The sequence below is a fragment of the Pleurodeles waltl genome, chromosome 9 (assembly GCF_031143425.1).
Source record: "Pleurodeles waltl isolate 20211129_DDA chromosome 9, aPleWal1.hap1.20221129, whole genome shotgun sequence".
In the NCBI taxonomy this organism is placed as follows: Eukaryota; Metazoa; Chordata; class Amphibia; order Caudata; family Salamandridae; genus Pleurodeles; species Pleurodeles waltl.
In genome coordinates, this window is record NC_090448.1 from 169641127 (window position 1) to 169657050 (window position 15924).

Consider the following 15924-nt stretch of genomic DNA (forward strand, 5'->3'; position numbering starts at 1 on the left):
TGTTTCTGCTCTGTGTTTTTGTTTTTCCATGTTAAACTTTTGTCTCCCCAACAGCCTTTTTTACATTAATTTGCTGTATTTCACAGTGTTACGAGTAAAGAGTAGTTCATGTCATTGTGTTCAAAATATTTTCTACTACATGATAACATCTTGCGGTTTAAACTTCCAGCCTGGCAGCTTGTTTATAGTTTGGAACGGAAGGACATTTGCACGTTAGATTTTGCATTTCTAATACATTATTCTTTATTTTGCCCACAGTAAATCAGTGAGGCAGAAAAATAACCGATGGCCCTTTAACAAAAATTGTTGTGCCCTGCATTGGAACACACCGGCTCAAATTAAGCACTGTCAACATAATAAGTGTGCCTTCTTTAGATCCAGCTATTACTCTACACAGAAGGCAGATTTTTTTTTTTTAATTTTTTTTTTTTTAACAGCGAAGCCATAAGCTTTATGGTTTTAGCTTACAAGACCCATAATTGCCTTGATAGCATACACGAAAAGTATGTTTTTTCTAGGTTCAGCTGTCACTTTACCCTGCATCCTAGTGACTGCTGCATATACTTTTACGAGTACTGAATGCTAAAGCAGGCTAATTTGAAATTGCAAAGAAGCTAATTTTCCGCTGTTTGGTTTGCACTTTAGTTTTGGGTTTGTTATGACTTTCCCCAAGTGTCTCTTTTGGTCATACTAAATGCAGCGCTGTAAGCAAGAGATGGAGCTTGGAATGATTATAAGGCAGTGCAGAGGGTTAATGTGGCTGCTGCAAAGAACATGTTGTAAGCAGATCACAGACTGTATTCAATCTTCAAATATTAAAATAACTCGTGATTAACGTTATTTCTGGAGAGAGAACTCGCTTCTCTGGTGGAAGCTTGTACTAATTATAAGATAACGCAGAAGGTTAATTTGCCTGCTGCGACAAACAAACTAGACAGATCAGAACTAGCAACTAATGTAACAAGCTCACACGAAAGCCAATAGTTACGTAAGTAATTTTGAAAGCCAAACCCATGAAAGAGTGATAGTGATGGGAGTGGAGTTGGTGTGGGTAAAACCCAGATACGTACCAACACGTCGGAAAAGCAGTGCCTGTGCGCTGCTATGCTTAAAATTAAGCCATGAAAAAATTACTTTTTTCCTGATCACTTAACTAGCAAGCTTGCCCAGGCTTCAAAGTGATTTAAGATTTGGAAGCAGGTTTACTGCTTACATACTGAATCTGCTCTTGGCATATGATCAGCTCGGAGAGCTATTCTTATTCCCTGAAAAGTCCAGAAAAAAATAGAAAAACCATAAAATAGATAATTGGGCAGTCTCACAATTTCCAACAGGGCTCTGCGGGAAATGGATACACAACTGCCACTCTCGGGCCATGCCCTGCAGCTCAATTGTTTTGGCAGCATGCTATGCATTTTATCTGCGGTGATCTATAGCATGAGCTTGACACGGAGGAGTCCGAGTGCCTTACAATTGCTCATAGGGCAGTTACTACATAAAGGATATACAGAAATTAAAGCAGCTTGCATACCATAAAAATACAACCATTACAAGGGTAAAAGTTCAGATCCTAGTTACAATGTAATGAGGAATGAAGTTAATTAAGTAGGTATTTCTAAATCAATAGGTGTTTTTTGTCATTCTTCAAAGCATCAAAAGATGGGTTCACACGGATCTCCAGAGGGATGGCGTTCCAAATTACACAAGCCGGATGTTTCTTGAACCTGCAGTACTAGCATTTACGAATCAGTACTGTAAAGAGATCTGCAACCCACAGATAGGGTGAGTATTTGGGGTGCAACAATGTAAGGGGGTGTGTGTGTGAGAGATGCACACTACTCAATGTTCTTTGGGCTTCAATAGGGAGCCAGTTGAGAGTAGAAGTACTTTAGTGCCATGAGCAATGCGCCTGAGTCCTGAGGTCAGTCTTATTGCAACACTGGCTTCCTTGGGACTCGGTTTGTTTTAGGGATTCTAGTGTGTACAGTGCTGACGTAGTTGAGACTTGAGATGACTACAGAATGTACCACATTTCTTCACCTCGATTCTGGAATAAAACGTTAATGTTTCTGGGAAGTCTGAGTTGGTGTGGAGCACCCTTTGTTTTTGTTCAATTTTGTGCACTTGGAGGTTTAGACTCGCTTTACTGACCTTAATCCTGAAAGATTTAGTGAATTACAGGACTCTGAGTTTGCAACTTTGTTTTTACATTTAACTTGTCTAATCAATCTTGGACTGGGGAATTCAGTCTTCATGGGAGGTAAGCCTCAGGTGTTTGAAGTATAGCTAAACTTGTATGCTCTATGCCCCTTTGAGCTGACCTAGGAAGAGGAGGTTTTAACATTTTTTTTTTTTTTTTTTTTTTTTTTTTTTTAAAAGGCAAGGCTTTTAGCCGGGTATCTTCTGCATAATGATGATAGTAGAGACGTGAGTCTTTAACAATGACATCAGTTCCATGTACATGCTGAAAGGAGTTAAAGATAGTGTTGATCCTTGAGGTACCCCCTTAACCTGTGTTAGGTATCAGGTAAACCAACGTCGGACGGGTCAAATTATCCTCATTCTTTCCTTGAGTGATTAGTAGGATGATATGGTTGACCATGTCAAACACTGCAGATAAGTCAATTAGCCTGAAGAGGGAAAGGTCTTGATTATCCAGGAGGTGTAGAGCCAAGCCCACAATCTGTATAATCTCGGTCTCTGAGCTGCAGTCACTGCTGAATTACGACTGAAAATTGTCTAGTGAGTTGTGGTTGATGTATAGTTTGAGTTGCGATGAGATGTAGCTTTTTAGAATTTTCTCTAAAAATGAGAAGTTTGTCAAGGGTCTGAGATTGCTTAGGTCCTTTTTTAAAAAACATTTTTTAATAGCCTAACCTGTCCTGTTTTCAGAGAGTTCAGACCTTCACCTTCCTTCAGTCAGAACGAAGATTATCAGCATGGACAAATATAGCGAGAGGTTACTGCAAATTAAGCTGGAGGGGATCAGGTCTGAAGTGACCATGTGGTTGCGTATTTATTACTATTTTCATGACCTTGCTGTCATTAACTTCTCAGAATTCATTCCTGAAAGTATTGGTCTTAAAAGGGAAGAATTAGGGTTTGGCTTACTACTGAACTTTTTCAGCAATGAAAGAAGTTCCATCTTTTTTATCATCTCAGCAAAGAAAATAGATCTCTTCTCACACGTTTCTTGTGAAGTGTTATTGACAGAATTGGTTGTCTGACTGTTTTGATGCTTGATTATATCAAATAGATTTTTGGGTTGTTTTCTCGCTTGGCATAATTGAATTATAGAAAAAAAGGCTTTAGCCTCAAAACACTTTTCATATCTTTCCCTTTCAATGTAAAGTCTGCTCAGATTCATAGTTCAGGAATTCTGCTCCAAAGATCTGAGCAGCTTTCTACTGCCATAAAGATCACCAAGGTGCCACTGGGTGGATAATTTGGTTTGCTTTTGACTCCTGGGAGCGAGTTCCTTCATTATATTGTCTATGGTTTCAATGTAATGACAAGTCAGGAGAATTACAGTTTGTTCCTTGTACAAGGATGAACAAAAGCTCATCTTGCAGTCAACCTCTTTACTATCTTTTTTTCAAGGCAATATCCCTACCCGACAGAATGTAGACTGTTCATCCAGCCCTTATTCAGCCAGAACTACAGTATTATCTGAAAGTCACACAAAAAATGAAGCTTGCAAAATTACACGCACAATTACAATGCATGGAAAGGTGGTGGTTCTAATTAAGACAGTATAAACATTTTCCACAGTTTTAAAACACTGATGAACAATCAAAATCAGATGAAGCACTGCTTTCAAAGGCTACAGCTGTCTCTCTGGACATCCTGTACCTACCAGTTTTCCCAGTAGAGGTGGAGCTTGGTTATGCATGTTTATGGAGATTTGTGGCATAGTGCGAGTATGTATGCACATACACAGACACACAATCCAACCATTTGTCTATTGCTTTACATGTTACTCTACGAAAGACTGCTACCCTTCACTATGTTATGGTTTTTGATAACCAGTGTAGGAAAAAAAAATTGCATGGCATTTGGATGAAACACAGGAATTAACCATGTCATACACATACTTAGGAGTTACTTTTGGATTATCGAATTAAGTTTAATCTACATTTCCAAGCTTCAAAACAGAGCATTTTTGCATTTATCTGAATTTAAACCTCTGCACACTAAGCTGAGTGACCCATCATTGCTTCTCATCCTCAAGAACGCTGAAGCTAACTTCATACCATGTCTTAGTTACAGTCTAGAAATAATGCCTGGGTCCGAGTCAAAGATACTAGAGACACTTCAAGCGGACATTTACCGAGGTGTATTCAGACTGCAGCCTAATACTTTTCAGGCACAGATTTGATTAGAATCTGGCCTAATAAGACAAGATTTGACACACTGGGGAGCTTTTATTACATTCTGTAAAAAACCTCAACATGTGCTTGAATGCCCCTTGGCTTCCCTCTAACAAGCTAATATTGGAATTGGTAAAAACCGAATCCATAAGAAGATTATCCATCTTCTGCTTTGTGCACTTCAGGGCCTACATCCCTTTGAGCCTCTGCTGCCTCAGAAGTCCCTTTAAACAAGCTGTGAACAAGTCAGTGAGACTTTCTAAGCATTTGGCAAGAAAGCTCACACATGGATGGTTACACATTCGTATGAGCACTCAAACCTAAAGACATACTGGAATAAAATACTTCTTATTCATATTACATCAAATAAATGATCCTTCATGGGAAGCATTTTGGACAACATAAACCTTTCGCCTAAGTTATATAAACAAGAATCTGTAATACATGTTCTGTTTGTCCAAATTTGACTGATGCATGCAGGCACTTTTTGCACAACACTGCTTATAAGATCTTGTAGGGTAGCTTTGATCCAATTCTTAAGTGTGTCGTACCCACAACTAACATGTAATTTTGTCAAATATATGAAATGTATCTGACTATGAGTTATTGCACTGAAGAGTATATATTTATTCACAGGAAAAAATACTAAGGTTACAGGGACGTTATAGCTAGCAAATAAAATAAAAATAAAAAAGCCAAACTGAAAGACACGGAAAAAACCCAAAGGTTATAGGTACGATCTAGTTAGGTTGTGATTTTACATGCACAAAACCATAGACATTCAGCTGATATAGTTATTTGAAGTAACTAGAACACGCCCCCTAAGGTAACTAAGTCATGCCCCCGCCATGCACAGTTTTCTCATCAACAATTTATTAGCAAATGTTAGTGATATTATCAATGAAGATGTCATGAGTGATTTAATATCTGGGGTAATTAGCAGCCCTTGGCGAGGGCGCGATTTATAGTTACATAGATGAATTTCTATGGTTCTGTGTGCACAAATCGAGCTCCTGACTATAACATACCTCTAACTTTGGTTTTTTTCTGTGAATTTCTATTGTATTTTTTAAGTTCTATTTGCTAACTTAAACGTCCCTGTAACCTTTGTTTTTTCTATGAATTTCATTTTTGTTTTTTTAACATTAAGTAATATTTAATTACTTTACATTAATACACCCACCACCGGGCACAGCCTCTGGTCGTGTGCGGCGGCGGTTAACTGCGTGGCCTGTCCTGTGGCCAGGCCATGTGGCCAATCTTCTGTAAGCAACCAGTCCCACACCACGCACCAAGGTGCGGACGTGCGCAGCTGGGTTTGTCGCAGTGCCAAGTGATTTCCCTTGTCCATGCGTAAGAAGATACGAGCGTCTACATACAACAAGACTACAAATACTTGAATCTCCTCCAAACAAGGGCACTTCCTCTTAATTATATGTAGCATGAGCCTCTGTTTGGTGTGCTGATATTGATCTTTATCTGGGACCACCAGGGGCGGAGAGGGGTGAGGGGCAGGGAGGGCTGAATAACCCCGCGGTCCCTGCCTGCTCTCCGCCTCCTGCGGGAGCAGATTGTTCCAGCACACAGGAAGCTTCAAAAAAATGCAGCTACCTGCGTGCGAGAGCAAGCCTTTCATCTGTTTTCTTGCCTGTTTGACAGTGGGTAGGAAAACAGCCGATAAGTCCGCTCCCAGCAAGCGAGAGCAGTTTTCCTTAAAAGAGTCCATGGAGGGGGGGGGGGGGAAAGGGGGGGGGGGGTGTCTGCATGGCCCTCCTCCAATATATTAATAAAGCTCTGTGGAGGGGGTAATTCCCACATGCCCTCCCAGGGGATATACTGTAAACAAGCGCTGGAGACCGCACTTAATTTTTTTTTTTTTTAAAACAACAAAAAAAAAACAATTAATTTGCTGGATTTGCGGATGCTCTGCAAATTGTGGGGAACACTTAAGTCCAAGTCCCAAAATGGCATCTAACACATCCTAGCTGAAGTGTTGGCAGCCCATCAGATCTTAGCAGGAGGTCTCTGGGGACTCACTGAGCCTCCGCGTCTCTAGATATACAAATTTGTTTGTCTTTAGTTACTCTAAAACTACTGAAAGGATTTACACCAGATAACAACAAGCACTGGCATAGCCATTAGGTCTCGCTTTTGGGACCTTATAAGTATTTAGCCATGCAGCACAATAAACCTTTATCAGAAATAAACTGTTTGTGTATTCCTTCATACACTTGGCATTAGACTGTAATGGTTGTCAGAACATTCTCTAGAGGGTACCACATTAAAAATAGCATTTGGAAGAAACAGTGATGACCGTATAGTCAGTCCATAGAGGGCATAACCACATTAAAAGAGAAGGGCAGAGAGCATTGCAGTGTAACCATATATTCAGGCCCTAGAGGGCATAGTGCATTACATATTTTCAGGCCTAGGAGGCCTGCTAGAATATTATTACAAACAAGGCCCTTAGAACACAAACTACTCCTAACTGTAAAGAAAAAGCTCCAACCATGAGAGAGCTTAAAAAGACACTGAATGGTGGGAGAGGATAGGATTTTGTGGTTCCTTCCATCCTAGTCTGGGGACCAGAAGATGAGCTGGACAGAAAGGACACGGTGTGCTGAACGTTTTGGTGGTGGTCCCATTGTCCAAGGAGCACCACAGGCTGAGTTATGGGCAGAAATATGTAGTAAAAGGAATGCCTGCAATGAATTATGGGGCAAGCTTCCAGAGTGCAGTGAATATTGTAGTACTGGCTCTCCCACTGTGCCAGGGAGAGCTGTGTTGAGGGTTTCCCTAGTGTTTTTTCTATAAAAGGCGCCAGTTTGTATATTTTTCAACTGCTCAACTTGGGAAGCATTTAGGAATGGTGCTGCAATTTGAACCGGGGACGCGCGTATTGGTTCGAAGAGGCGGCGGCTGTCACAAGAGCAGGAGCCCTTTAAATTCAACTTTGCGCTCCCGCCCTGCGGGACGCGCGTATTGGTTCGAGGAGGCGGCGGCTGTCACAAGGGCAGGAGCCCTTTAAATTCAACTTTGCGCTCCCGTCCTGCGGGACGCGCGTATTGGTTCGAGGAGGCAGCGGCTGTCACAAGGGCAGGAGCCCATTAAATTCAACTTCACGCTACCGCCCTGCGGGACGCGCGTATTGGTTTGAGGAGGCGGCGGCTGTCACAAGGGCAAGAGCCCTTTAAATTCAACTTCGCGCTCCCGTCCCGCGGAACGTGCGCGGGCTGCACCCGGGCGAAGCCCGGGCCAAGGGCGGGCCCGTCCCGCGCCTGGCAGAGGCTGGGCCACCCCCCTGACATCTTCCCTGCAATTATTGGTTTGGGCTTCTAAGCCTTAAACAGGTACTTTTTACTCTTTTTTGATCTTTTGTAGCAGGGTTTTAACTTTGTCTCTTGATGACTGTAAAACAGCCCTTCAGCACTGTGGGAGGCCTTTTTTTTTTGGGTCACTTCTGCTACAGGATCAAATAACTAGCGAGAATGGGTAAAAGGAAGCAATCCAGTATAAAAGATACTACCTCCCAGAAAGATCACTCAACAATATTAAAATTCATTTCAGGAGCTATGGGGGCAATTGATAAACAAATTACTAATGTTGAGGAAAGGATTTTAACTCAATCTTCAGATCCTCCCCATTTTCCCCCACCAGCAAAATTGACTAATTTCCCGGTAACTGGACCTCAAATTAGAGGTAAGAATGGATGTATCCAAGATATAACCGATTTTATTTCAGATGACGGTGACCATCCACCTTCTCCCAAACGTTTAAGGAAACCCAAATTAGTTAGTAAGGACAAAGCCTCCAGTCAAGAGCCACTTGATAAGATTAGACTAGGTAATCCTGGACCCTTACTCATTGAATCTACTCAATACGCACATATCGTCTGCGAGAATACAAAACTTGATTCATAGGAATGTACAACCCATAGTGAACACGGAAATCAATCCCTCAGAGACTATTAACTCCTTGGAATACCTAGTCAGGCCCCTTTTTGACCAAATGATTGAACGCTTAACACGACTGGAGGAAAACGTGGAGACAATGTTTAATTTAATGAAGGCTTAGTTTGCAAGTGTAACAGCCGTCACCACCTAACATCGTGACGATTCAGATCCAAACAGTAACCCCTTACCAGTGCATAAACAGCCACCACATACGCATCAGCCCATCCAAAGACATGTAGATTTATGCCCTCCAATAGTTAGTATCAGTAGTTCCCCACATCAAAAAGCACGGCTGAACAGAGGGGAAACAGTGACCAGCCTGAAATTCTCCCGGGATTCTTTTTCAACATCAAGAGATATATTAGATCTGCCACCAGCGGCAACTCCCTATGTGATAGTCCTGGCAAATGTCCCCACCCTTTCTGGGGACTACAGGGAATCATGGACAGCGCTGAGGAACAAATCCTTGAACTGGATTGGAACCCGTGTGAAATCTGGCATGACAGAAGTTCTCTTTGAGGATATTAAAATGGTTAGGAGGGTAAAATGGGTGGGAAAGAGGAAGAAGTTATTTAGGGGTGACTGCGTGGTACTCTCTTTTAAATCTTCGAAACCCGCGGCAGATTACGGACTATGGCACTATATTGTTGCCTTTGGGTTTCTTTTATACGCACAACATCGACCAGGTCTATCCCGGTCCTAATTCTGAGAAACAAACAACTAGGCGGGAGAGATATTACTCGATCCCAACCAACAATAGATTTCATGCTCTTTCTTTGGAAGGCGTCGATTGACTACCATTTGATAAGGATGTGGAGAAGTTGTAAATAATTATTCAGTGCTAAGTGACTTTCACCCATAGGCTAGTGTCACGATTCACAGGGACCTTGCCAACAGGAAAAAACTTTCTTGTGCCTGCGAGGTAAAAAGAGCCAAAGTTTCCAAAACTGAGATATTCCTTCAAGGATCACCAACTTATGTCACCATGCTAACATTGTTGACCCATTAGCACATATCCTCGCTCTCTGGCGATTTACAAGTATCACTGGCTCACAATGACTGTCAAGAATAGTCTAACAAATAGAAGTAGGTAATAGCCACTTAAGGGAGTGCATTATATCCAATAATTTTATTTCTTATGTGTCTGAATATAAAATTCAAGATGCTTTGTTCAGTGATCACTACCCTCAAAGCTCAAGCCTTGCACTCCCTCAAGCCATCACCAAACATAAGGAACCAACGGAGAAGGTAGAGAATATAGAATTGGGAACAAGAAATAGTTACACTATCCGCTGGTCACAGCTTGAGCCTACGCAGTTTATGAAACAAACTCTAAAGAGTTTGAAATTTGTCCTTCAGACAACATTTGCCCGCAGGCTTGCATTAACGCTTTCACTGCAATTACTACCGGAATCAAAGACTCCCTCACAGTTAGCTTTGGTAAACCTAGACCTTATGTAGGCAAAATATGGTTTGATAGTGAATGTACTCAAGCCTATAAAAATCTTAAACAGTGCTTACATAGACAAAATCCTGATAAACATGGCATCAGCCTTCGGAGGAAGGAGTATAAAAAAGGCTATAAAAACAAGAAAACAGAACCTAAAAAACGAGGCTTGGCATTCTCTTCATGAAGCAAGCCTTCAGAATGACAACGTTAAATTTTGGAAAATTGTAAACTCTCCTCTTCTGTGCGACGGAACGTTACCATCAATCGAAATAGCAATTACTGAAGAGGATTGGTTTTTTTTTTTTTTCTAGTATATATTCCGCTAAAGATTTGGTCTTGGAACCAAACCCTCCGAGACCAGTTTCCCAATCTATTTTTCCACCATTTAGCCTAATAGAGGTTACAGACGCAATTAACGCTAGTAAAAGCGGGAAAGCGCCAGGCCCAGATGGAGTCCCAATTGACATCTATAAGTCGAACGTTTCACTTTGGGGCCCACTATTAACTCAAGTTTTACGTGCCTGCTGTGCCACAGTCTTTATACCGACCTAGGCCGAGTCCATCATTGTTCCCATCTTTAAAAAGGGAAATCGTCAAAATCCTGCATGCTACCGCCCAATCTCTCTGCTTGATACTCTTGCAAAGATTGCTGGACGAATTGTTATAAACAGGCTACGAGATTGGACGGAAGAAAACAATATCCTTTCGGACTTGCAATATGGCTTTAGAGCCGGGATAGGGACTACGGAGCAGGCTCTGAACTTAGATATTATACTGGGTAAATATATGAGGGCCAAGGCCGGAGCCTTATACCTAGTGTTTGTCGACCTGACTTCAGCATTTGACTGCGTGGTCCATAGTAAATTATGGCCTATCTTATTGGACATGGGGGTAGACTTAACTATTGTTCACTTTATTAGGGAACTATACGCCGGAGCTAAAGCCAAGGTGCGTTATGGGCTTCAGGGTGAATGCACCTCAGCCTTTCCCATTGAACAGGGGGTACGGCAAGGCTGTGTACTAGCGCCACTACTGTTTGATTAATATATTAATAAATTAGAGGGGGTATTATCTGATGCTTGCAGTGACCTCCCACAAGTTGCTTCTCGAAAGATCCCAGCACTCCTGTACGAGGATGACGCCGTTTTGATGGCTCGCACCCCAGTAGCATTGCAGAGGCTACTTACAACCTTTGATAAGTACATGGAAGCCTTAGGTCTCAGAATTAACCATTCTAAAACCTTCTCGATGACATGTGGTAGAAATTCTATAAAGAAACCCCAGAACATGCTAAAAGGTACGAAACTAGATGATACAGGAACCTTTTCATACTTAGGCATTACGTTTGATAATGAAGGGACTTGGTCACAAGCCATAAAATCGAGGAAGCTGTCATTTACTAAAACTATCATGGCTGTAAAAAAAAAATTGAAAAAGGTTGGCAGAGCGACCCCCAAGGATATGATGACATTGTACAATGCAAAATGTGTTTGTTGCACTGTACGGGGCAGGACTCTGGGGATATAGGAACTGCAACATCCTACAGCTAGTTGAAAACAATTTTTTAAAGTTTATTTTAAGCGCTCCAAAATCTACTCCTACACTGGCATGCCATATGGAATTGGGGGTATCATACCTTACAGATTTAATTCGTATCCAACCAATCCTATTATGGCATAAAGTATGGACTTCTGATTCCGCTAGGCTGAACAGGGCCATCATAGAAGATGCATTGGCATTATCTTATCCGCTGAAAATTCCATGGCTAAATTATATAAAGATTTTTTTTATAGAGCTGGGTTATCCGGAGTTCTATTCCATTCCGGCAAAACTGGAAACAATTTCCAGGAAGGAACTGAAAAATATCTGTCTTACTCACCTGGCCGATTTAAGATGGGCCACTGAGGTAAAGAAACCCAGCGTAATGAGGAATTTCATGTTGCAACAAACAGATGGCATGGAACCATATTTGAGTAATGTACTGAATCCAAGGCATCGGTTCGTCCTTACGCGCCTAAGATTGGAGATTTTCCATTGTCTAGTTAGCTTCCCGAGTACTAATGATTGGACTCCTGTCTTGGTAAAATGTCCTTGTGACTTAGTGTCTGATCAAAGTACAACACGCATTCTCTTTTTCTGTAAATCCTATGCAGACTTAAGGAAAGCGTTTGTGATCCCATTTTTAAAATCAATGCATTTTAAACAATGTCGCCCTGCCTTCAATTACCTCCTGTCCCTACCATCAATTATGATTTGCAATGGAATAGCTTTATTTTTATGTGCAGTGATGAATGCTAGACCATATTATCAGCTAATCTAGATAGGGTCTTCTTATTTGTATACATTTTAAATGTATTTTATTAATGATAATAGCTTTTGTTTTAAAACATACTTTTATATCGATTTTATCGGTCATGTTTTTGAACTATGGTTTTTATGATAAATTATTTAATTCCTTGCAACCTAATCTCGCTACACGGTCCTTTTAGGTATGGTCTGACTTACTTGTGTTCTCTTATCATTTTAAATATTGAGTGATGTTTTTAATATGAATTATCTGCTTTTATGATTGTTGTATTCAATCGAATAAAGTATTTTTGATGATGATGATGAACCGGTGCTCATGTAAAGTACTCCAATCTTACGGTCGAGCTTGCGCTATATAAATAAATAAGAATACCCTTCCAGCTTACAGCCTTAGTTGGGTGCAGACAGTGCAAAGAAACAGCGAGATGCCAGAGGAAGAAACATGCTGCCATAAGCGCGAAAAGTTGTGTACCAACACTAAGGCATATGGCTGATCATGCAATAATCCATGTAATAGGGTCAGTCTCCATGGCGGGAACACAACAGCTTTCAAGCGGGACAAACCTAAATCATTTACCTAACAAACCAAAGGAATTTTGAAAGGCAGGCCAAGGAACGAAAGAAAGTGATGAGCGTTGTGAAAGCCCACAGATGTAGATTACAGCAGGTCAAGAGAGCGCATGCACACTGCCTAGGCTCGCCCTTGAAAGGGTCCTTTCTGGATCAACAGCTACCTTTCTTCCTAATTTGATGTAAATGCGTCCAGTGGTTCAGGCTGTAGTCGTGCTCAAAATCCCTATGGATAGTCCACCCCTGCATACTTGGTAAAGTATACAAATTGTGTGTCCGCCTGTATGTTAGTATATTGAAATGTACACATTGACATTAGAGGTACATATACATATACATATGAACTTATACATATTATATACTCATCAACACTGGCAGCTGTTTCTAACACTGTTTTGTTACAAATATAGTTTTATTGGAATGTTTTACTAAGGTACGAGCTGAATATGTTGGCGCATATGTGCTTTCAAATATTTACCTTGTTCATCTATTCTCTGATTTCAGATCTTTTATGTGCCTTAATTTGTATGAAGACTGCTAGCAGTGCAAGGCACCAAGTGAAAACCCTTGGACCACAAAGCAGTGCACCAGTTATGTTCACAGTAAATCTATGGTTTTATTTGGATCAATGTGTGAAAAAATGTAGAGGACATCAAAAGTACATACATGGTCTTCCAGTTGAGTAAATATTACATACTCATCAACACTGGCAGCTGTTTCTAACACTGTTTTGTTCACATAGTAACTAGTTGAAAGAATTCTGGTTCAAATCAATACGTGCCATTATAGCTTCTAAAGTCTTATCAGCGTGGAAAAACATGTTCCAATACACAAACAAGCATGTCTGCTATATCGGACAGGTCCAAGTCCCAATCTAGGGAATCTTAACCACCCTAGAGTTCAAACCCTTGCTCCTATCTTGTATTTTCTGAATCCATAATCAGCTAAATCAACTGATGTGCTGTAAGAATGATAACTGGATGAATGCTAACTGTAATCCAAGATCAGATAAACCCTTCTAAAACTCACAGTAAGAATGTCCAATGCATATACTTGGATTACAATGAAAGAAGCATAAAGGTCTGATAACTAATTTACCGGGAGAAGTTGTAAATTATTATTCAGTGCTAAGTGACTTTCACCCATAGGCTAATGTCACGATTCACAGGGACCTTGCCAACAGGAAAAAACTATCTTGTGCCTGTGAGGTAAAAAGAGCCAAAGTTTCCAAAACTGAGCTATTCCTTCAAGGATCACCAACTTATGTCACCATGCTAACTTTGTTGACCCATTAGCACATATCCTCGCTCTCTGGCGATTTACAAGTATCACTGGCCCACAATGACTGTCAAGAACATCCAATGGGTTAGTTTTCAGTAGCCATGCTCTGGGGGACATTTATTTCTGGAGGGAATGCTTCAGATGTTCATGAGGAGTCAACGTCCACTCACACTTTAAATTCAGTATGATTGTGCTTTTTCTTCCTCTTCAGTCCAAAGCTGGCTTTCTGCTCTGTTAGTTCTATTCTTGCAACTATTGTATTCCAATCTCTGGCAGGTGTTAAAGATACTGTTATGGTGAGTATTCTATTCTTTTTTCATACCTCCACTACTCACAAGATCCATAAAGGTTTTTAAGATCGTAACTATCTAGTGCAGTGGTTCTTAACCTGAGGCCAGTAGCCCGGTGATGCCTACTCAGGGGGTCCAGAGCTGCGTAGAAAATTAAATAACAGATTAATAAAGTGTATGTAAATAAATAGGAAAAATGTAAAACTCAATGTAAAACTAAGTAAATGTGAAGGAAATATGACAAAGGAACTGCTGCAATTGGCAGTTGTACGAAACTGGATTCTTCTTTGGGGTTGGCAACTGGACTGCTTCAAGGAATAACCCCAACTGTTGTCAGGGTGACCACTTGAAGTCACTAAATTAACTTGAGCTCAATCTCTAGTAGCTATGGCAGAGAGTAGACAGGTTTAACTTGGGGTAAAGTATTTATGGAAAACCGAAGCAGTATTAAAGTCGAACTGCCACGCAATAAAAATCCCAAACTCAGTTACAAAAACAGAGTAAAATATAGTAAACAAGTTGACACCAGAATGATAAACATCCAATAAGGGGAACTGGAGATACAATTAATTTTTTGAAAGTTTCAAGTACAATAGTGTTGAAAAGCATACACCGCCGAGGACAGTCATTGGTTGCGGTAGACTGAGACCTGGGCACAAACTAAGGATGACCACGATAGATCCTGGTTTGGATGAACCTAACAGGTTTGTCCTGGTCAAAGATTTTACCTTCTGGCTTAATCTTTTAAGTCCTAACGTACCACAGGGGCTCTGTTATGCTACCTGTATTTTTATAGAGCACTAATAACCAATGAGGGCATCATTTGGGATGCAAGACTGAGAAAGGGTGACCCAATGTCCAGCTCTCATGTATGCCGTGTGTGCTAGTGAGAGCCTGGCAGCATGTAGGTGTCTGGAAGGTTGGTGGAGATTAATGCAACTATTCAGGTAAGTAAGGCAAGTGTTGCAGAGTGCTTTGCAGATGTGGGTGAAGAGTTTGAAATGAGAACACGGACTATCGGGAGTCAGTGAAGTTCTGAGCTGTGGAGTGATATGGGCTCCGTGTGGGAGGTTGAGACAAGTCTGGCTGCAGCATTCTGGACTGTCTGAAGTCTTCTTGTGGGCTTGTTGGCTATTTCTGCGTACAGAGTGTTAACAGAGCCCAGTCTGCTAGTGATCAGAGATTGTGTGATGGTTTTCCTTGGGCTGTCCAGTTGCTATTGAAGATTTTATGCAACATTCTCAAGGTGCTGAAGCAGAAGGAAACAACTATGTTGACTTGGGCGGTCATGTCCAGTTTGTTGTCTATAATGATTCCAAAGTTTGTTGGTGAGCTGGGCATGGGGGCATGTCTGTAGGCCACCAGGTGGAATCCCGTGGTGAGGTGTCTCTCAAAGAAGAGGACTACTTCAGCTTGAAGCAGCTGGACTTCATTCAGGCAGCCACTTCGGTCATGCATGCAGTGAACTTTTTCATAGTCTTGAGAGTTTGGTCAGAGAGGGATAGTACCAGATGCTTATCAGCCAATGTTATGACATTTGTGTTGCAAGTCCTGATGACATCTGCCAGTGGAGTCGTGTAAATGCTGAAGAGAACTGGACTGGGACAATGCTTCTGAGGGGGTGGGGTTAGGGGTTGTAGGTGATGATCTACTAAAGAGCATGTTCCTGAATGCCAGCTACATCAAGTCATCAGATCAGAATG

The 15924-nt window shown here is 41.2% G+C and overlaps 1 protein-coding gene across 1 annotated transcript in view; it reads right to left on the bottom strand.

Moving 5' to 3' along the window:
- Window positions 1-15924, bottom strand: part of ATXN7 (ataxin 7) — a 295992-nt gene that overhangs the window by 227648 nt on the left and 52420 nt on the right. The window lies entirely within an intron of this gene.